This window comes from Phyllobates terribilis, unplaced genomic scaffold (genome assembly GCF_046119375.1).
Source record: "Phyllobates terribilis strain yellow unplaced genomic scaffold, ASM4611937v1 Scaffold_4__5_contigs__length_816908805, whole genome shotgun sequence".
Classification (NCBI taxonomy): Eukaryota; Metazoa; Chordata; class Amphibia; order Anura; family Dendrobatidae; genus Phyllobates; species Phyllobates terribilis.
Window position 1 is genome coordinate 101,760,420 of NW_027362764.1, and position 24,353 is coordinate 101,784,772.

Genomic DNA, 24,353 nt, shown 5'->3' on the forward strand with positions numbered 1-24,353 from the left:
TCTATAAAAGGTTGGACATTACACCTTTCGTTCTGCCCGTCACAAAAGATTTACAACAGGATTTTTCCGCGTTCAGTTTGGCCTGCAGCAGCAGGTCTTTTCCAGGGGCACCACGAGGAGGAACGGACTCACCCCCATACACTGCTTAGTCATCTTCTGCTTATAATTTAGATATTATCTTTTGCTCTGATTTTTAGTCTTATGCTTAATGTTCTTCCGCTTTTTGTTCTGCAGCTTCTTGTATTTCTGCTTCTTGGTTTTCTGTCTCTTGTTCTTCTGTATCTTGGTGCTTGTCTTCTCCTCTTTGTCCTCTTGGTCAACTTCTTCAGGGTCATCTTCTTGGTCTTCTTCGGGGTGGTCTTCAGGGTCGTCGTCTTCGGGGGTCCTCATCTTCGGGGTCCTCGTCTTCTTCGGGTTGGTCTTCTGGGTCCTCGTCTTCGGGGTCCTCGTCTTCTTCGGGGTGGTCTTCAGGGTCCTCGTCTTCTTCGGGGTGGTCTTCAGGGTCCTCGTCTTCAGGGTCGTCGTCTTCGGGGTCCTCGTCTTCTTAGGGTTGGTCTTCAGGGTCCTCGTCTTCAGGGTCCTCGTCAGGGAGATCTAGAGTGATTACCAAGAACCATTTCAACACGACAGGACAACGCATTGGAGGCAAAGTGACGTTGACACTACCCGGAAACAGCTGGCGTGCTGGAACCAGGCTGGGCAGGAGGGAGTACCCGTGCCAAAGTCACTGCCGAGGACCTGCTGACGGTACTGGAACCCGGATGGGTAGCAGAAGGTACAAGAGCCAATGGAACTGCCGAAGACCAGCTGACGGTACTGGAACTCGGTTACTAAGCAGGAAGTACCTGTGCCAGAAAGCACTACCAAGGACCAGCAGACGTTGGTGGAACTTGGATACCGAGAAGGAGGCACCTAATCCAAAGGCACTGCCGAGAACCAGCTGACGGTACTGGAACCCGGATGGGTAGCAGAAGGTACCCATGTAAAAAAAAGTTCAAGGCCGCGAGCCGGCCGCAGTTACCAAAACCCACAGTCCTACAGGGGGTGCTTGTCCTATTGGCACTATGGAACCAGCCTTCATTGCCAGATCCCGCAGCCCACATAGGAGTCACCTAAACTGCAGGCACCATAGAGTCGGCTAACCCGACCGCAACACGACAGGACAACGCATTGGAGGCAAAGTGACGTTGACACTACCCGGAAACAGCTGGCGTGCTGGAACCAGGCTGGGCAGGAGGGAGTACCTGTGCCAAAGTCACTGCCGAGAACCAGCTGACGGTACTGGAACCCGGATGGGTAGTAGAAGGTACAAGAGCAAATGGAACTACCGAGGACCAGCTGACGGTACTGGAACCCGGATGGGTAGTAGAAGGTATAAGAGCAAATGGAACTACCGAGAACCAGCTGGCGGTGCTGGAACCCAGGGTGAATACTAAAAACAGAGTGGAGCCAGAGGTGTAATTGGAGCAACTTTAAAATCTGTAGTAGTGAGAATGTGGACAGAGCAGGAGAAATTGCCGTCCGCACAGCAGGGGAACAGCTGACGTTACTGAACCCCAATAACACGGCAGCAAGTGTTGACTGCAGACGGCACTTCCGAGCGCCAGCTGGCGGTGTTGGAGCTCAGGGATTACAGTTCAGGTGGTAGAAACATGAACAGAACAGGAGACCTGGATACTGTTGCCAACCAATTATTTATTCTGGAAGAGGACTGGCAAATTCATGAGAGATCCAGGCCTTGTTCATTTTGAGAAAAGTAAGCCGGTCAACGTTATCAGAGGATAGTCGCATGCGACGGTCTATTAGTACACCACCTGCGGCACTAAAGACGCGTTCCGATAATACACTAGCAGCAGGGCAAGCTAGCACCTCCAATGCATACTGACTAAGCTCTGGCCATGTATCCAGCTTACAGACCCAAAACTTGAAGGGAGAAGAGCCGTCTGGGAGTACACTAAGAGGGCAAGACATGTAGTCTGTCACCATCTGACGGAAACGTTGCCTCCTGCTGACTGGAGCCGTCTGTGATGGTGTAGACATTTGTGGCGGTGGGGACACAAAAGTTTGCCACATTTCGGCCATACTGGTCTTGCCTTGTGCTGAGGCGCTGCTTCTGCTCCCTCTTTGTGCAGAGCTTCCTCCACTGCCTCGACGCACTGAGCTGCTTTGTAAAGCACTAGCAGCACTGCTCTCGGTTGGAATGGAGAACATGATGGAATGCACCAGTGCGTCTTGGTACTCCCGCATTTTACGCTCCCGGTTCAACGGTGTTATGAGGCTTTGTAAGTTGTCCCGGTAGCGAGGATCTAGGAGGGTGGACACCCAATAATCAGCCGTGTTGAGAATGTGGGCGATGCGGCGGTCGTTTCTCAGGCACTGCAGCATGAAATCAACCATGTGCTGCAGACTGCCAACTGGCCAAGAAACGCTGTCCCCTGCTTGAGGCGTGATCTCTGCCTGCTCTGCATCACCCCACCCTCGCTCTAGATACTGACTACTAGAGCATTGTGTACCTCCCTCCTCTGGACAGATGTCTTCCTCATCCATTGACTCCTCCTCATCCTCCTCACAAAGTGTCCCCTGCCTAGGCCTTTGTGAGGAACCACGTTGCGCAGACTGTAGAGAAGCAGATGGCATCTGTGACTCCTCATCCTCCACCTCTTCCAAAACCTCGTCCCTTAGTGCTTGCAGTGTTTTTTCAAGCAGGCAGATAAGGGGGATAGTCATGCTGACTAGTGCATCATCTGCAATCGCCATCCGCGTGGAATAATCGAAGGCACGCAAAACGTGGCAAATGTCCTTCATAGAGGCCCACTCAGTGGTGGTGAAGTGTGAACGGCGCGCACTGCGACTTGTTTGCGCCTGCTGCAGCTGGTACTCCATTACTGCTGCCTGCTGCTCACACAACCTCTCCAACATATGTAACGTTGAATTCCACCTGGTGGGTAGGTCACATATGATGCGATGTTCCGGAAGACGTAATCGGCACTGCAGAGCTGCAATGCGTGATCTTGCATTGCTGGAACGCCGCAAGTGAGCGCACTCTATGCGGACCTTGTGAAGCAGTGCATCAAGATCCGGATAGTCCCTCAAAAAACTCTGCACGACCAAGTTGAGCACATGTGCCAGACATGGGATGTGAGTGAGGTTGCCTAGGCCCAGAGCTGCCACCAGATTTCGGCCATTGTCACACACTACCATGCCTGGCTGGAGATTCGCTGGCACAAACCACATGTCGCTCTGCTGCTTGATGGCATTCCAGAGCTCCTGCACTGTGTGGCTTCGATTCCCGAAAGAAATTAATTTTAATACGGCCTGTTGACGTTTGGCCACGGCTGTGCTCATATTGGTCACCATAACAGGTAACCGTTCACGGGTCGATGTGGAGGTAGACCGTGACGGCTCCTGCAGCGCTGATTCACAGGAACTGGAGTATGAGGAGGAGTCAATGTGTACAGACTGGATTCCTGCAATCCTTGGAGTTGGCAGAACACGTACAGCGCCACTCTCAAGATTTGTACCCTGCTCCACAACATTTACCCAATGGGCAGTGAGGGTAAGGTATCGTCCCTGTCCATGCTTACTGGTCCACGCATCGGTGGTCAGGTGGACCTTGCTACTGACGGCGTTTTGTAGCGCATGTTTAATTTTTCCCTCCACATGATGTTGCAGGGCAGGGACGGCTTGCCTGCTGAAATAAAAGCGGCTGGGCACGTTGTATTGTGGGACTGCCAATGCCATAAAGTTACGGAATGTGTCAGTCTCCACCAGCCTGAATGATAGCATTTCAAGGGCCAGTAGTTTAGCAATGCCAGCATTCAGAGCCTGTGCTCGGGGGTGGTTTGCCGAGTATGGGCGCCTTTTCTCCCATGCCTGTGCTAACGATGGCTGTAGACTGGCCTGGGAGTGTGAGGATGACTGGGAAAGTGGTGCTGTGGGTGGAATTACACTGTGTCTCTGTACAACAGTGCCAGAGATTCTTCCATGGCGATCCTGTGAGGAAGCCAAACCAGCTGTGTGTGAGCTGGAGGAAGAGGCTACAACACGAGCTGAAGAGGTGGTAGGTGGCGCTGTAGGTTGGCCTAGGTCTTCAGTGTGTTTTTGTAACTCCACCACGTGCTTGGTCCGCACATGTTTCCACATATTTGTGGTATTGAGGTTGCTGACACTTTTCGCTCTTTTCACCTTCTGATTACACAGCTTGCATTTGACAAAGCAAATGTCATCTGCAACTGTGTCAAAAAAGGACCAGGCACTGCAAGTCTTGGGAGCGCCCGCTTTGGATTTTGGAAGAGCCATGCTCCTAATGGGTGCCAAAGTGGAGGCTACAGGCAACCAAGTCTGCCCCCTCCCTCTCCCTCCTTTTTGGGCCGTTCGGGGAATCTCTTCCTCAGAGCTGCTCCCACCACCTTCCTGTCCCTCACGCCATGATGGGTCAAGGACCTCATCATCTACACCACCCTCTTCAAACAACTGCTTCTCCTGGGTAGTCTCGACAGCACAGTACGCACCAGAAAGTGGCACCTGAGTCTCATCATAAGATGCGTACTGAGGTGTGCTGCTGACCATAGGCACTGGCCCACCTGCCTCTTCAGATTCAGATAGACAAAACGGTTGCGCATCACTGCATACTACCTCTTCTTCAAATTCTCGAATTCTGCTTGGCTGGCCCCCTCTTTCCAAGCCAAGAAATTCAGAGAACAGAAGTAGAGATGGCTCCTGTCCAGGGCTCTCTGACTGCCTGGGCAATTTGGCAGGTGGTGAAGAGACAGATGGGTGCTCTTCAGTGCTCAGGACCTGAGAGGATCTGGAACTAATTGAAGTCGATGCGTTAGCTGCCATCCATCCGACAACGGCTTCAATTTGGTCCTCGCGCAGCAGTGGGGTACGGCTAGCTCCTACAAAGCTGCGCATAAAGGACTGTTCCCTGGTAAAACTGGGGGATGCTGAGTCACTGGTGCCCGCAGCAGGCACAGAATCCCCACGTCCTCTCCCTGCAGGCACAGAATCCTCACGTCCTCTCCCTGCAGAAACTCCACGCCCACGACCACATGCCTTACTCCCTGCCTTCTTCATCTTGGTAGACTGATAAAGATAGGCAGAAAAGTACTAAGGGCTTAGTGTGCTTATTCCTGAACAGCTGCTAACAGGTATAAGAAACACTAATTTTATAAAGTGTGGACTAGACTTTAATATGAGCTAATGTGGAGTGTTTGGTGAACTTTATTTAGGTTTTTTTTGTCACAAAAAGACACTGGATGTGCCTAAAGATGTAATAACGATAGTATCACAAACTTTTTGTAGTTATTACAATGTAGGAAGGTAACCTACAATGCAATAGATGAGGCTGCAAAAAATAGGCTAATACTAATCTGGCTGGGGCTGCAGGGCCCAATGCTGCAGAAAGGCTCCTCTATCTACTCCTATATAGTGTGTTTGGAACCAATTTAGCTGAATACGGATGGAACCACCACACTAATAGGAGAAATCAGGAAAAATTATGAATTGGCAAAAAAGGACAATGTATGAGGCAGTGACACACACTGAGTGCACTACAACCAGACGTGGTTGAAGCACACACTACAGGGTGAGCTGCACTCACACACCAGACCTTGCAGACAGCGGTGAACAGTACAGATGCAGAGCACTGTGCACTAGCGCTGCAAGACCAAAAAAATTTCTCTATCTACTCCTATATAGTGTGTTTGGAACCAATTTAGCTGAATACGGATGGAACCACCACACTAATAGGAGATATCAGGAAAAATTATGAATTGGCAAAAAAGGACAATGTATGAGGCAGTGACACACACTGAGTGCACTACAACCAGACGTGGTTGAAGAACACACTACAGGGTGAGCTGCACTCACACACCAGACCTTGCAGACAGCGGTGAACAGTACAGATGCAGAGCACTGTGCACTAGCGCTGCAAGACCAAAAAAATTTCTCTATCTACTCCTATATAGTGTGTTTGGAACCAATTTAGCTGAATACGGATGGAACCACCACACTAATAGGAGATATCAGGAAAAATTGTGAATTGGCAAAAAAGGACAATGTATGAGGCAGTGACACACACTGAGTGCACTACAACCAGACGTGGTTGAAGCACACACTACAGGGTGAGCTGCACTCACACACAGAGACCTTGCAGAAAGCGGTGAACAGCAGAGAACTGTGCACTAGCACTGCAAGGCACAGCGATTTATAAAGTAGCTTGGGTAAAGCAGAATAGACCAAATAGGTAGCTAAAACTGTCCCTCAGAACAACAGCGTCCTATCCCTAACTGAATTCACAGCAGAGTGAGCTCAAAATGGCGGCGGCGGCTTTTATAGTGCATCATGACATCATTTCAGCAGCGAATCACAGCCATGCCATTAGTTAAGATGCCTACATGCCTAACAGGATGTGCCCACACTTCTTAGGATCCTCATTGGCTGAATAAAATGAAAATGGCTCATTGCATTATGGGAACTTCCGATTCCGGTATACGATATTGCAAAAGTATCGGAATTCCGATACCGCGAATATCGGCCGATACCCGATATTTCAGTATCGGAATGCTCAACACTATACATGACCATACTGTCTAAAAAAAATTTTTTACAGGCATCATAAACACCCGTTATAAAAATTATGTGGGTGTTGAATCATGGACCACGGTAACCTTACTGATATGGTGGTGGAGGATGAGGATGAGGAGAAGGAGGAGGACAAGAGCAAATAGCCAAAATCAGGAAGCGTATACCCATGTGTGGGTGTGAAGAGGTGCATGGGAATACAACTCCCAAAAAAAGACACTGGATTTGAGTTTGTTACGCTGCTATCATTCGGTGGTGTTGAGAAGTCTGGCCCAATCCAGCCCTTGTTCATTTTTATAAGAGTCAGCCTGTCAGCATTTTCAGTTGACAGGTGGATGCGCTTATCAGTTATAATTCCACCAGCGGCACTAAAAACCCGCTCTGATAAAACGCTAGCGACAGGGCAGGCCGGGACCTCCAAGGCGTAGAGAGCCAGTTCATTCCACGTATCCAGCTTGGATACCCAATAATTATAAGGCACAGAGGAATCACGGAGGACGTTGGTACGGTCCCTCAGCATTTTCTCAAGCTTTGCACTCCTTGTGAGAGTACCCCACGCCTCAGGGCCTGTGCGATGGGAGGGGCTGAGAAAATTCTCCCAGAACTTTGAAAGTGTTCCCCTGCCTCTGCTGGATTGAAGTTGTGTATCTCTTGCCTGTACTCCTTGGTGGTTCAACGAACTGTGACCTCTGCCGCCAGCGTTTTCAGATGGGAATTTTTTAATAGTTCCGCAACAAGGGCCTTCTGGTACTGCCCCATTTTTGTAGGCCTGTCCGCCTCAGGAATAAGAGATATAAAGCTCTCCTTGTAGAGTGGGTCTAGAAGTGTCACCAACCAGTAATGACTGTCACCCAAAATTTTGAGAACACGAGGGTCATGGGAAAGGCAGCGTAACATAAACTCAGCCATGCATGCCAGACTGCTAACAGGCAAGTCTTCCGTGTCCTCACCAAGAGGATGACTGACCATGCTCTCCTCCTCCTCTTTGTCCTCTGGCCATCCACGCTGAACAGACGGTATGACAGTTGTGCAGGTAGTACCGTCTATAGCGCATGAAACTAGTTTCTCCTCCTCCTCTTCCTCATTGTCATCCAATCCACGTTGGGATGAGATGAGGCTGGGCTGTGTGTAATTACCCTGTATGGTTCCTTGCTCCGCCTGCAATGCATCCTTTTTGATTGTGAGCAGAGAGTGTTTCAGAAGACAGAGAAGTGGGATGGTGACGCTAATTATGGCGTCATCGCCGCTCACCATCTTGGTGGAGTCCTCAAAGTTTTGGAGGATGGTACATATGTCTGACCTCCATGTCCACTCCTGAGGTCTTATGTGTGGAGTCTGAACTGAATACCGACGGCCTTGTCGATGCTGGTAGTAAACAACTGCCCTCTTCTGCTCACAAATCCTTCCCAACATCTGCAGTGTAGAGTTCCAACACGAGGGGACATCACACATCAGTCTGTGAGACGGAAGCTGCAAACGCTGTTGAAACACGGCAAGGGCGGTGGAAGCTGTAGGTGACTTTCTAAAGTTGGCACACAGGCGGCGTACTTTAACAAAGACATCCGGCTGCTCCGGGTAGGATTTGAGAAACCACTGAACCACGAGGTTAAGCACATGGGCCAGGCATGGTACGTGTGTGAGCTCACCTCGCCTCAGAGCCGCCACCAGGTTCCAGCCATTGTCGCACACGACCATGCCTGGCTGTAGGTTCAGCTGTGTGAGCCACATATCTGCCTGCTCTTTCAGAGCTGTCCACAACTCTTCAGCATTGTGCGGTTTGTCACCTAAGCATATTAGCTTCAGCACAGCCTGTTGCCGCTTGGCTGGGTCAGTGCTGCTGTGCTTCCAGCTTGTGACTAATGTGGTCATTTCGGAGATGGAGGCTGAAGAGGAGGAAGAGGCTGAGGAGGATGAGGTGCAAGAGCTGTAGACTGTGGGGGCAACCCTGAATGACCTAGGGCCCGCAATCCTTGGCATCGGGAGGACGTGTTCCGTCCCAAGGTCCGACTGGGTCCCGGCTTCCACTATGTTAACCCAGTGTGCCGTCAGCGATATGTACCGTCCCTGCCCACAAGCACTTGTCCACGTGTCCGTGGTTAGGTGGACTTTCCCGGTAACTGCGTTGTTGAGCGCACGGCTAATGTTTTGGAACACATGATTGTGTAATGCGGGGACGGCACACCGGGAGAAATAGTGGCGGCTGGGGACCAAAAACTGAGGAATGGCCGCTGCCATCAGGTTGTGGAATGCTTCGGTTTTCACGAGCCTGAAAGGCAACATCTTGAGCGCAAGCAGTCGTGAAATGTGGGAATTAAGTAGTGTGGCCTATGGGGAGTTGGCTGCGTATTTGCGCTTGCATTCCAAGGACTGGGGTATGGACAACTGAACGCTGCGCTGGGACAAGGACATGGGCGTGCTTCCTGATGCTGCTACGAGAGTGTGCAACGACAGGTGCAGGGCAGAAGACATCTTTGCATGCACCATGGACAGGGGATTGGATTGCATTCACAACAGCGGAAGAAGCAATGGTGCCACCCACAGACACTGTTTCTGGACCCTGGCGTTCGGCCCACAAAGTCAGGTACTTTGCTGCCATGTGCCTGATCATGCTGGTGGTGGTCAGGCTGGTCGTTTTGCCACCCCTGCTGATGCTGGCCTGGCAGGTAGTGCAAATGGCCTTTTTGAGATTATCGGCAGAGTCTTTAAAAAACAACCAGACTCGGGAACACCTAACAGTTGTACTGGCAACTTCCTTCGTGTTAGTGTTACAGGGAACAGTTGCCTGCCTTTTTTCTGCGGCCACCACACTGCTTCTTCTTGCCTGTTGGGGTGCTCTGCCTAAATATTTTTTCAGAGGTAGATGCAGAAAAAAATTATATTCAATTTGCAACCTGATGGAGGTCAGAATAGATGGACTAATAGAACAAGTCCCACACACTGCTAGAAGGCCAAATATTTTTTCAGAGCTAGATGCAGAAAAAAATTATATTCAATTTGCAACCTGATGGAGGTCAGTATAGATGGACTAATAGAACAAGTCCCACACACTGCTAGAAGGCCAAATATTTTTTCAGAGCTAGATGTAGAAAAAAATTATATTCAATTTGCAACGTGATGGAGGTCAGTATAGATGGACTAATAGAATGATGCTATGCCCAAAAGGTTTTACTTCACTAGGTGCAGTAAAAAAATTGGTATTCTATACACAGGTGGTGTAGCTTGCAACACAGATAGGCTACTCCACTGACTAACACACTCTGCAATAGGCCAAAAAGGATTAGCTTTGCTAGATTTAGCCAAATGCTGTGAAAAAAACTTGCACAGCACTGGCACAGACCTGCCTGGCAAAAACTGATAGGAACGATGTAACTTAGTCCTGAAAAGGACTTCAATTACAATTAGTCTTTACTCCCAACCTATCTATTTAAGAGCACAGACCTGCCTGATAAAAGTCGTAGAAAATGCTGTAACCTAGTCCTTAAAAGGACTGCAATCACAACTCTTCCCTACTCCCAAGCTATCTGTAGATTTGTGCGAAAATTGGCTTGAAATTAACAAGGTATAGCGCACACAGCAACAGCGGTGCCGTCTAACACGCAGCTGCAGCAGTGAGAAAATGGTGGCGACGGGGAAAATGGCTGGGTCTTATAGGGCAAGGACATGTGACATACACTGCCAATGACACATGCCCTTGCTTGTGTGAAAAAAAGCTCTTCGCTCTGTGTGTGCGCTGCTGATAGGCTGACAGATTGCACCTCCCCACTGTAAATGCGGGAAAGAGAAAAAAAAAATGGAGATCTTCATTATTCCTGCAGAGATCCATCCCCTGCCCCTCTACCCGCCCCACTGTACACTCAAACTGCGTATTGACATTAATTTTCATCATTACTGAGAAAAAATCCAGTTATGATTTTGGTGCACGAACAGTTATCGAACATAACCTCGAACAGCCGAATTTTTTTCAAATCGTTCGTGTTCGCCAAACGGCTCGAACACCGCCCAAAACAGCTCGAATTTGAGATTGGCGAACAGTTCGAGTCGAACAACGCTCATCTCTAGTTATTAGATCAGGGTTCCCCAACTCTAGTCCTCAAGAGCCACCAACAGGTCATGTTTTCAGCATTTCCGTTGTATTGCCCAGGTGATAATTAGATCACCCGCTCAGGCAATAATTCCATCACCTGTGCAATACTAAGGAAATCCTGAAACATGACCTGTTGGTGGACCTTGAGGACTGGAGTTGGGGATCACTGTATTAGATGATCTGCCATGTAAATACAGAAAATTAAATTCTGTAAAAATCAAATCAAGGCAGCAAAGATTGAGACAGAGAGACTCATTGTCAGAGAAAGTAAAAATAATCCCAAAATATTCTTTAACTACATAAATAGTAAGAAACTAAAAAATGATAGTGTTGACCCCCTTAACCACTTCACACTAGAGCCTGTTTTTGCCTTTGTGATCGGGCCAATTTTTTCAATTCTGACCACTGTCACTTTATGAAGCAATTACTCTGGAACGCTTCAACGGATTCCCCTGATTCTGAGAATGTTTTTTCGTGACATATTGTACTTCATGATAGTGGTAAAATTTCTTTGATATCACTTGCGTTTATTTGTGAAAAAATCGGAAATTTGCCGAAAATTTTGAAAATTTTGCAATTTTCAAACTTTGAATTTTCATGCCCTTAAATCAGAGAGATATGTCACACAAATAGTTAATAAATAACATTTCCCACATGTCTACTTTACATCAGCACAATTTTGGAACCAAAATTTTTTTTTGTTAGGGAGCTATAAGGGTTAAAATTTGACCAGCGATTTCTCATTTTTCCAACAAAATTTACAAAAACATTTTTTTAGGGACCACATCATATTTGAAGTCACTTTGAGGGGTCTTTATGACAGAAAATACCCAAAAGTGACACCATTCTAAAAACTGCACGCCTCAAGGTGCTCAAAACCACATTCAAGAACTTTATTAACCCTTCAGGTGCTTCACAGGAATTTTTGGAATGTGGAAGAAAAAAATTAACATTTAACTTTTTTCACAAAAATGTTACTTTAGACCCAATTTTTTTTATTTTCACAGGGGTAACAGGAAAAAATGGACCCCAAAATTTTTTGTGCAATTTCTCTTGAGCGCGCTGATGCCCCATATGTGAGGGAAAACCACTGTTTGGGCGCACTGCAGGGTTCGGAAGGGAAGGAGCGCCATTAGACTTTTTGAATGTAAAATTTGTCTGAATAATTAGCAGACACCATGTTGCATTTGGAGAGCCCCTGATGTTCCTAAACAGTGGAAACCCTCCACAAGTGACACCATTTTGGAAACTAGACCCCTTAGGGAACATATGTAGTTGTGTGGTGAGCACCTTGAACCCCAAGGTGCTTCACAGAAGTTTATAATATTGAGCTGTAAAAATAAAATTTTCACATTTTTCCCACAAAAACGTTTTTCATCCCTTAATTTTGCATTATCATAAGGGTAATAGAATAAATTGCACCATGAAATTTGTTGTGCAATTTCTCCTGAACACGCCGATACCTCATATGTGGGGTAAACCACTGCTTTGGTGTATGGCAGGGTTCGGAAGAGAAAGGAGCGCTATGTTGGCTGGGATAGGCAGCAGACACCATGTCACATTTGAAGAGTCGCTGACATGCCGAAACAGCAGAAACCCCCACAAGTGACCCCATTTTGTAAACGACACCTCTCAAGGAATTCATCTAGGGAAGTAGTGAGTATTTTTTAATTTTTAAATTTATACCATTGGGCAGTGAAAAAAGCATAATTATATTTTTACCCTCAGATTTTACATTTTCACACAGGGCAATGGGTAAAAATGGTGCCGAAATGTGTCACACAATTTCTTCTAAAAGTGGCAATACCCCATATGTGGCTGTATCGTACCGCTCAGCCATACGGCGAGATCTGGGGGGGACGGAGCGCTATTTGATAATTGGAGAACAAATTATTGTAGAATAGGCATTTGGATTTGGGAGCACAAAATTTTCTGAATTTCTTTTGGGGGGCAAGGGCCATTTCGCTTTTCCAGAGCCTTTCTGCTACCAGTAACTTGGAAGTCCCTTATATTTTTAACAGGTGACGGACCTGAGTGGGGACTAGCTTTTTTTGAGGACTGAGTTGAAGCCTTTATTGGGAACATTTTACGTAACATTTATCCGGCGCTCTAGGCTGAGCACTTACATCGGGGTTTCCATCTAAATTTCCAAGTGATGTAATTCAGATGAAACCCCTGTAGGATCCATTCACTGTAATGAGGCAGCAGAGTTACTCTGGACACCGTCTGGCCTCTGTTTAGCGGTGTCCTTTTTTTCAGAAGTGCACAAAACTGTGGCCAACCGCACTTTTATGCACACCTAAAACAAATGACACCGTGGGATCCCAGGCTAGACGGCATCCACAGTGGCCTATATCAGCCTCATTACAGGGAATCTTCCATCATGGGTTCCGGCTGAATCACATATTTCAGAGATTTACACGGAAACTCTGGCGTAAGTGCTCAGCGCAGAGCGCAGGATAAATGTGTGCCGAGCCATACTGCGATCTTTGGGAGACATAATAAACAAATCAGTAGCAGGTGAAGAATTGGTTTTATTTATTTTTTTACGCCGTTCCTAGTGTGATATAACTGATTAGATTACTTTATTCTTCGGGTCGGTGCGATTACAGAGATACCATATTTATATCGGGTTTTTATGACTGACAGCTGTCACACACTAAGAGACGCTTTTTTTTTTGCAAAATCTAGTTTTTGCATCGCCATATTTTGAGAGCTATAATTTTTCCATATTTCGGCCGACAGAGTCATGTGATGGCTTGTTTTTTGCGGGACGAGTTGACATTTTTATTGGTACCATTTTTGGGTACGTGACATTTTTTGATCGCTTTCTATTCCGTTTTTTGGGAGGTAAAATTAACAAAAACCAACAATTCAGGAATTGTTTTTTGAGGTTTTTTTTTATGCCGTTCTGCGTGTGGTAAAAGTGATCAGGCAGCGTTATTCTTTGGGTCAGTACGTTTATAGTAATACTACACGTACTGTATATTTTTTTATGTTTTGGCGCTTTTACACAATAACTATTTTATAGAAAAAATATTTTTTTTGCATTGCTTTATTCTGAGAGGTATAACTTTTTTATTTTTCGGCTGATGGAGCTGTATGGCAGCTTGTTTTTTGCGGAACAAGATGACGTTTTCAGCGGTACCATTTTTATTTCCATTTTGCTTTTTGATTACATTTTTTTCCACTTTTTGTTTGGCAATATGAGGAAAAAGCATAGTTTTTTGCTCCGTTTTTATTTATTTTTATTACGGTGTGCACAGAAGGAGTTAATTAGTGTGACAGTTTTATAGCTCGGGTTGTTTCGGACGCGGCAATACCAAATATGTGTACTTTTTTTATTTTTGCATAAATATATGGATTTATCGGTTTAATATTTTATTTATTTTTATTTATTTTGTATTTTTTTTTTAACAGTTTCAAAACATTTTTTTTACATTTTTACTTAGTCCCTGTATGGGACATTAATTTTTATTTTTCTGATCCCTGATCTCATGTAATGTAATAGACATATATTACATTATATGAGATCTTCACTGACTGTTTCACAGTCAGTCTCCTGCCAGGCTACAGCTGCATGCTGAGCCAGGCAGGACACCATATATGGCAGAGCTGGAGGCGGTCATGTGACCTCCAGCTGCCATAGCAACCCAAGGTCCTGAAAGGAATCAGGGGTCGTCGGAGAGGTAAGTGGACGACCCCCTCTCCTCCTGCTGTCTCCTATATGCCGCGATCACTATAGATCGCGGTATATAGAAGACAGCAAAGGGTTAACATCACTGGGACCTGATCTAATCAGGTCCCGATGATGTTCCCTGTCAGAGCTATCACTCTGCACCGCTCCCGCAGCGCTTGCAGGACCCTGGGGGTCCTGAGCGCTGCGAGACCACCCACCGTTTTTAAACGTCCGCGCTGCACAGAGCCCAGGCAGCGTGGACGTTTATCTACAGTGGGCGGTCGGGAAGCGGTTAAAATAGTCTGGGTGAAATGGTGGATGAGGAAAAAGCCAATATGCTAAATGATTTTTTTTCAATAGTATTTACACAAGAAAATCGCATGACAGAAAACATGATCAGTGATGACAAAAATTCTCCATTAAATGTCACTTGCTTAACCCAGCAGGAAGTACGGCGGCGTCTAAAAATCACTAAAGTTGACAAATCCCCGGGCCCGGATGGGATACACCCGCGAGTACTGCAGGAATTAAGTAACGTCATAGATAGACCATTATTTTTAATCTTTAACGATTTCATAATAACAGGGTCTGTACCACAGGACTGGCGTATAGCAAATGTGGTGCCAATATTCAAAAAGGGGACAAAAACTGAACTTGGAAATTATAGGCCAGTAAGCTTAACCTCTACTGTGGGTAAAATCCTGGAGGGTTTTCTAAGAGATGCTATACTAGAATATCTGAAGAAGAATAACCTCATGACCCAATATCAACATGGGTTTATGAGGTTCCTGTCAAACTAATCTGATCAGCTTTTATGAGGAGGCAAGTTCCGGACTGGACCAAGGAAAATGCAGTGGATGTTGTGTATATGGACTTTTCAAAAGCTTTTGATACGGTTCCACACAAAAGGTTGATGCATAAAATGAGAACAATGAGGATAGGGGAAAATATATGTATGTGGGTTAAGAACTGGCTCAGTGATAGGAAACAAAGGGTGGTTATTAGTGTTGAGCGAGCATGCTCGATACTGCTGGGTACTCGCCCGAGCATCTCACTACTCGGGATGTTCGGCGAGCACCGAGCATTTCCGGGTTACTCGGGCGGGAGCTCGGGTCTCCACCCTGCACGTTTGGCGCTCTTTACAGAGCCAATGAACATGCAGGGATTGCCAGCCAGTCACTGTAATACCGCAGCCATGTTGTTTGTGGGCATTACAGTGACTGGCTGGCCGCACAGCGTCACCTCGAGTATTTAAAACCGGGCGCCGCCATCTTGGACACAGTCGCTCCGGATCAGACAGTGTAGGGAGAGTGCTGCTGACCCAGGGAGAGATTTATACTGCGAAATAGGTAGTGTAGGGTCTCTAAAGCCTGCCAAATCAAACAAACAGTCCTTCTCAGGACTAATATCCATCCCAGATATCAGGCAGGCTGTATAGTAGACGCAGCGGTTATACCAGCAAACGCTGCATTACAGTCCTGTGTGCTCCTGCTGGTCAAATTGCTAGACTTATTCCCCGGTCTCAGGGGCCAGGAAAAATCCTTTTTTTCTTTCATCTAAATCCTGTATTTTTTTTTCCTCAGTCAGACTGTCCAAATCCGCGTATTATTAACCTTTTTGTATCCCCACCCCCCCAAAAAAAAAAATAAAATAATTTAGTGTGTCTGTGACTGTTCAGACACCAATATATCTGTTTAAAAGAGTCTGGTGTAGGCCAGAAAAGTATAACTGTGGTTTTGCAGTTCCACGGGTCAAATCTCTGTATTATCCTTTTACTCTGTCGCCTCATTGGGGGACACAGGACCATGGGTGTTATGCTGCTGTCCAGTAGGAGGCGACACTATGCTTAATCTGAAAAAGATTAACTGTGGCTCCTCCTTTTCAGTATACACCCCTGGATGGCGTCAGCCTTCTCCAGTTTTTGCTTAGTGTCGCATAGGAGGCACACCTAAAATATTTTACTCCGATTTTTTTCCGAGGATTACAGATGAAGATAAATGGGTCTCCTGCGAGACTCCCGGCATGGCTCGTTCCTCTGCCCCCTTTTATGGGGTGCACAGTTGAAGTCGAGATGGCATATTCCCCATGTTGCTCCTTCCCCCTCGGGTGCTGGTTCGAAGTCGAGACCCCCTCCTTCCCCAATTCCTTTTGGTCTCTGGGTTGAGGTCGAGGCGAGGATAAAGCCCCCTGACGGTGACAACAGCACCCTCCCTAATCCCCCTCTGGGGGGTATTAGGTTGAGACACCTCAGGTAGGGCCTGTACAGGCAGCAAGCTGCAGCTCCCAGTAGCTGACACACTGCACTGAGTCTAGGAACCTCAGCCCTGCTGCGAACTCCTGTTGGGGCCGGGGGGTGAGTGCAGGCTGACATGGAACATACAGACACAGGCCTTCCTGGCTCTGTCTCTGTGGCGGCACCAGCGCTATGGTGCCTCAGGGGGACCCTTCAAGGTGGGGTTATTACTGCCTTTAAATCCGGGGGGGTCCGGTTCAGATCCGCCCCCCTCCCCACCCCCCGGACTTCCGTGCTGGCCTGGAGCCCTTTTGGGCATCAGCTTTATAATTTACACCACGGCTCCGGCCTAGCAAAATCCCCCGCCCTGCCCCCCGGATGACGAATATGACACTCTACAGTGTCATAGAAGGGACGGATCCAGACTGAAGGGGCGCGTTTTTTCACTGCACATGCCTCCCTTTTCAGCTCTCCGCCCACTTTCTTCTTCATACTCCGGTGGCCATTATCTACTGCAGGAAAACATTAACCCTGCAGCTACCGGTCGACACATACAGACAAGGCCTGTCAGTCTCCGGGGGGCACAGGACTGTGGATCTTCAGCGCTGGACCTAGAGACACACTGGTGGGGTAAGATCACAGCTGGAGTCTCTCCCTCGGCTGTGAATCCTATAAGCTAATCTGCATAGCCAGGGCCCTCTGCATAGCCACCCCTGTACACTATGCCAGGCTCAAGGTCCAAGAGAACCAGGCAGGACTGCTATTATGCACTCTGTACAGCCTGCAGTAATACTCTCCCCAGTGGCAGCACGTACCCACACTGTCAGGACTGCATCCAGGCTGCTGTGCCAGAGCCCCAAGAAGCCCCTGCCAATACTTCAGTGTCTAATACCACACCGGAAAGGGTCACTCAGATGTCGCAATCTATGACGCAGTCTATAGATAACCTCACATCCACATTGCTTCAGGCTATGCAGAGTCATGCCTCGGCTATGAACACTACCCAGCAAAGAGAGAGTTCCACTCGGGGACATGATGGCACGGGCACATCCAGGTCTAGGTCAGGACGCAAGCGGACCCACAGGTCACGTTAATCTGCGTCATCCCATACCACACGGTCATCCCCTTCTAGGGAGAGACACCGTAGTCCCAGCTCATCTAGACCGTCCCCTGCCAGGGACAGACAATACAGATCCCCACAGCCATCCCTGACCAGAGAAGGCCTCCGCTCCGGTTCACCCAGCAGGAGATGCCTTAGTGATACACAGGATTCGGAAGACATCTGTGATTCCGACTCAGACAATGAAACCGAAGGGTCCCTAATCCCTATCCCCCCTAGCAATACAGTGCTAGTCGATGAACTAATCTCATCCATCCATCGGGTGCTAGACATCTCTGATCTACCCCCGGAGACACCAGGACATAAGATTTCCTTTGAAGGAGTTCTGAAACCGCCTAAAGTCTTCTTTGACCACCGAGAATTTAAAGCGATCCTTAAAAAGCAGTTCTCACAACCTGAGAAGAAGTTTACTAATCGCAAATATCTGGAGGCGCGGTACCCCTTCCCACAGGAGGTCACCAAACAATGGACAGATCCACCTGAAGTGGATCCCCCAGTCTCTAGGCTAGCAGCACAGTCACTCCTTTCACTGCCAGATAGCTCAACCCTCAGGGACACAGCAGACCGGCAGGTAGAACGCATGGCTCGTTCAATTTTCGAGGCCGCAGGGGCCTCCCTGGCTCCCGCGTTCGCCTCAGTTTGGGCTGCCAAGGCCATCTTGGCTTGGGGCCAAAATTTACAAGCTAGCCTACAAGTACCTTCCCCTGAACTGTCAGACCAAGCGGCCCAAATAGCAGTTGTAGCAGATTACATGCTTCATGCAGCTCTGGATTCTGCTAGGGGTGCAGCTGGGATAGCATCAAACGCCATCACGATTCGGCGTATCCTCTGGCTGCGGGAATGGAAAGCAGATGCAGCCTCAAAGAAGTCCCTCACTCACCTCCCATACCTCAGTGGTTGACTTTTCAGTGAACAATTGGACACAATGATATCCAACGCCACCGGGGGTAAGAGTACCTCTCTCCCCCAACTGAAGCCCAAACACACTAGAAGCGCAACCAAACACTATTCCGATCCTTTCGGAACTCTTCCGGCTGGTCCGTCTCGTGACCAGCACAAAATAACAACCGCTCCCCACGCAGAGACAACTCGCGGTCGACGCAGAAGTCGGACAAGACCTGGCAGTCAAAAGCAGGCCAGTCAAAGTCCAAAAGAGAAAAATCTCAGATTTCCTCCTCATCATGACTCACGGACTCCAGAAGACACCCCACCCGTAGGCGGCCGACTTTTGCTCTTTCATCAAGTCTGGCTGCCTATTACAGAAGACAGGTGGGTCAGGGAACTAGTGTCTTCGGGATACAAGATAGAGTTCACTTCCAACCCAAGGGTTCTACTCCAATCTATTCGTAGTCCCCAAGAAAGGAGGCGGCGTACGGCCCATATTGGACCTAAAACAGCTCAACAAATATGTACGGGTACGTCATTTTCGCATGGAATCCCTTCGGTCCATCATTGCGTCCATGGAGAAGGGAGAATTTCTCGCCTCCATAGACATTCAAGACGCATACCTGCATATACCAATTGCACCCACCCATCAGAGATTTCTCAGGTTCGCAATCGACCAGGACCACTACCAGTTAGTGGCTCTCCTGTTCGGACTCGCCACGGCTCCCAGAGTGTTTACCAAAGTCATGGCAGCCACCATGGACGTCCTGCACTTCAGAGGCATAGTAGTCGTTCCATATCTGGACGATCTCCTTATCAAGGCTCCTACCTTCAAGGACTGCGAGCGTAGCGTCTCAATCACAATCGACACTGAGTCGCCTGGGCTGGTTAGTCAACCTACAAAAGTCATCAGCAACCCCGAGTCAGTCTCTAACCTTCCTGGGAATGTTATTCAACACCTTCAGGGGTCTAGTGCTCCTTCCCAAGGACAAGGCGCTGCCTCTCCGTTTAGGAGTCCGCACCCTCCTAAGCAAACCCCTTCGATCTCTCCGGTTTGCCATGAGAGTCCTTGGCAGGATGGTGGCGGCAATAGAAGTGGTCCCATTTGCACAGCTTCACCTCAGGCCTCTCCAACTAGCCATCCTGAAGTCATGGGACAGGAACCCTTTTTCTCTCGACAGGGAGTTCCAGTTGACGTCGTCAATCAGGAGGTCCCTGCACTGGTGGCCCAAGCCAACCTCACTAACAAAGGGGAAATCCTTTCTCACGGGTCAATGGAAGGTTCTGACCACTGACGCGAGCCTGGCGGGTTGGGGTGCGGTACACCTGCACCACAGAGCACAGGGCAAGTGGTCCCCAGCAGAAGCGACCATGCCCATCAACATCTTGGAAATTCTCCTGGCATTGAGAGCCTTCCATCACTTACTGGCAGCCTCTCACATCAGAGTACTGTCGGACAATGCCACGGCTGTGGCATATGTGAATCACCAAGGTGGGACCCGCAGTGCCCAGGCGATGCGAGAAGTGACACGCTTTCTCCACTGGGCGGAATATACAGGTTCGGTTCTCTCTGCGGTCCACATTCCGGGTGTGGACAACTGGGAAGCAGACTTGCTCAGCCGGCAAGGAATGGACTCGGGAGAGCGGTCTCTCCATCCCGAAGTTTTTCGCCAGATCTGCCATCGCTGGGGGACTCCGGACGTGGACCTAATGGCATCCCACTTCAATCTCCAACTTCATGGCCAGAACACAGACCCGCGGGCGCTAGGAGCGGATGCCCTGGTTCAGGACTGGACCCAGTTCCAGCTCCTGTACATTTTTCCACCTCTCCCCCTGATATCCAGAGTGGTGAGGAAGATCAAGCAAGAGGGAGTTCCAACCATCCTAATCGCACCAGACTGGCCCAGACGTACGTGGTACGCCGACATCGTGCAGCTCACAGCAGACGTCCCCTGTCGTCTCCCCGACCGCCCAGATCTTCTGTCACAAGGCCCGTTCTACCACCAGAACTCGGGGGCCCTCAATTTGACGGCATGGCCATTGAGACCTGGGTTTTAACCCAGTCAGGGTTCTCGCCTGACGTCATTGGAACCATGATCAGAGCACGGAAGCCAACCTCTGCAAAGATTTATTACCGTACCTGGAAAGCCTTCTTTACCTGGTGCGAATCTCGTGGCCAGACCCCATTCCCTTATTCCCTCCCCAGGGTACTTGGGTTTCTCCTATCGAGTCTGGAGGCCAGACTGTCCCTGGCCTCCCTTAAGAGCCAAGTGTCAGCTCTCTCACTGCTTTTTCAGAGGCGCATTGCTAACAAGCCCCAAGTAAGGACATTTCTTCAGGGGGTTTCCCCGATAGGTTCTCCCCTACAGACGACCACTAGAAACGTGGGATCTCAACCTGGTGCTGACAGCATTGCTGGAAACACCTTTTGAACCCCTTAGGGAAGTCTCACTCTGCCTTCTATCCCAGAAAGTGGTTTTCCCAGTGGCAATCACATCGTTACACAGGGTGTCTGAACTCACAGCACTCTCCTGCAGACAACCCTTCCTGGCTTTTTACCAGGACAAGGTAGTTCTCCGTACGGTCCCATCCTTCCTTCCGAAGGTTGTGTCCAACTTCCACCTTAATGAGGAAATTTAACTGCCATCCCTCTGTCTGGTCCCGGTTCATAGAGTGGAGAAGGCTCTGCATACGCTTGACCTTGTCAGGGCATTACGTATCTGTGTCTAGGACTGCGCCCTTCCGGAAGTCTGATTCTCTTTTTCTTCTTCTGGAAGGCGGCCGCAAGGGTCTACCACCTTCCAAAGCTACCCTTGCCAGGTGGTTCAAATCCACCATACAAGAGGCCTACCGCCTCAAAACTTCTCCTCTTCCAGCAGGTATTACGGCACACTCTACATGTGCGGTAGGGGCCTCCTGGGCCATTCGGCACCAGGCCTCGGCGCAACAAGTGTGTAAGGCAGCCACCTGGACTAGCCTACACACGTTTACCAAACACTACAGGGTTTATACCCAATCCTCAGCAGACGCGAGCCTGGCTAGACGTATCCTGCAGGCGGCAGTGCCCCAATTATAGGGGCCTGTCTACACAATATTCGTCCATTGCTTCCCACCCAGGGACTGCTTTGGGACGTCCCATGGTCCTGTGTCCTCCAATGAGGCGACAGAGTAAAGGAGATTTTTGTGTACTCACCATAAAATCTCGTTCTCTTAGCCTCTAATTGGGGGACACAGCTCCCACCCTGTTGCCCGTTCCGGGCCATTGTCATGTTGAGTTCTCATATTGTTTTTTTCTTGAGCTCGTACATAGTTGCCTTCTTATAGGCATGGTTATGTTATCCATGTTACATTCCTCCTACTGCTTTTGCACAAAACTGGAGAAGGCTGAAGCCGTCCAGGGGTGTATACTGCAGAGGAGGAGCCACAGTTAATCTTTTTCAGATTAAGCATAGTGTCGCCTCCTAGTGGACAGCAGCATAACACCCATGGTGCTGTGTCCCCCAATTAGAGGCTAAGAGAAAGAGATTTTACGGTGAGTACACAAAACTCTCCTTTTTTGGCATTTTTTGCCGTAAACAAAAAAAACAGTAATAGTGTCTCCCTGACTGGTCAAACACCAATATATCTGTTTAAAAGATTCTGGTGTAGGCCAGAGAAATAGAACTGTGGTTTTCCTCTTCCACGGTTCTAATCTCCCTTTTATTACCCTTTTTCCATTGATAGTGCGAGTGTAAGCTATTTTACTTGATTTACAATGGGCAAGGCGCGTGGCAAGGGACGTGGAACTGGACGTTCTGGTGATGGTGCGTGTAGAGGATGGGGCCGTTGCCAAGGTGAAAATGTGCGACAACCAACAGCCACATCTTCTCGCTCCCACTTCTTGACCGAATTACTAGGGAAGCACACAACTACAAGACCACTATTGCGAACTGATCAGTGTGAACAGGTTATTGATTGGATAGCAGATAATACTTCCAGTTACCTGGGCACCACCACCTCCGGTCTGTCTTCCACACGGTCAAGTTTTAGTAGCCGTGAGTCTCGACCGCATACTCCTCCTCACCCTGATGCTCCTTCCTCCCACCATGCCGAGTGTCGTCAGACAGCAACTGATCCCACACTTGGACACTCTGAAGAGCTGTTCACTGGTCCATTTCCATATTTGTGCCCCTCGCCTGCTCCGTTTGAAGTGGTGGAAGAGGAGATCCCATGTAGCAATGCCCAAATATTTGAACATCCACAGCCAGAGGAAGTCGACGCTGGCAATTTGTCACAAGAGGTGGACGATAACGAGACAATTTCCACGAAGTGAGGAGGATGACCGTGGTGCGGAAGTGGAAGAGGAGGAGGTGGTGGATTATCTAGTAACTGACCCAACGTGGCAGGAGGACATGCAGAGTGAGGCCAGCAGCACACAGGGGGAGGGAGGCAGAGTACCCCAACAGGCAGGAAGAAGCAGTGTGGTGGCCGCAGACAGAAGGCGGGCAACAGTTCCCCGTAACACCAACACGAGGGACGTTGCCAGTACAACCGGTAGGTCTTCCAGAGTCTGGAATTTTTTTAAAGACTCTGCTGATAACCCCAAAAAGTCCATTTGTACCACCTGCCATGCCAGCATCAGCAGGGGTGACAAAAGTATCAGCCTGACCACCACCAGCATGATCAGGCACATGGCAGCAAAGCACCCGACTTTGTGGGGTGAACCCCAGGGTCCACGACCAGTGTCAGCGGGTGTCACCACTGCTTCTTCCGCTATTGTGCGTGTAATAGAACCCCCTGTTGTGCGTGCAAGGCAATCCCCTGTCCATACTGCATGCAAAGATGCCCCCTCCTCTCAGTCTTCACTTGTTTTGGCAGTTTCTCAAGAAACAGCATCAACGTCCACGTCCCACTGCAGCGTTCAATTGTCCATATCCCAGACCTTTGAACGAAAGCGCAAATTCGCAGCCAACGCCCCACAGGCCACAGTCCTAAATTCGCACATTTCACGACTGCTTGCGTTGGAAATGCTGCCTTTTAGGCTGGTGGAGACTGAATCCTTCCGCAACCTTATGGCGGTGGCCGTCCCTCGGTACTCGGTCCCCAGCCGACACTATTTTGCCCGGTGTGCCATCCCCGCACTACACAAGCACGTGTCTCAAAACATCTGCCGTGCCCTCAACAACGCAGTTACTGGGAAAGTCCACACGACATGGACACGTGGACAAGTGCTTGTGGCCAGGGACGGTACATCTCCCTGACGGCACACTGGGTAAACATAGTGGAAGCCAGGACCCAGTCGGACCTTGGGATGAAACACATCCTCCCCACACCGAGGATTGCGGGCCCTATGTCAGTCAGAGTTGCCCCCACAGTGTACAGCTTCTGTGCATCATCCTCCTTCTCCTCCTCATGTTCAGCCTCCATCTCAGATATCACCACATCAGTTACAAGCTGGAAGCAATGCAGTACTGCCTCAGCCAAGTGGCAACAGGCTGTGCTGAAACTCATAAGCTTAGGTGATAAACCTCACACTGCTTGTGAGTTGTGGACAGCTGTGAAAGAGCAGGCAGATCTGTGGCTGAGACCGCTGAACCTACATCCAGGCATGGTCGTGTGTGACAATGGCCGTAACCTGGTGGCGGCTCTGAGGCGAGATCACACACGTACCATGCCTGGCTCATGTGCATAACCTCGTGGTTCAGCGGTTTCTTAAATCGTACCCCGAGTTGCCAGATCTGCTCGTCAAAGTATGCCGCCTGTCAGCTCATTTTCGGAAGTCGGCTAC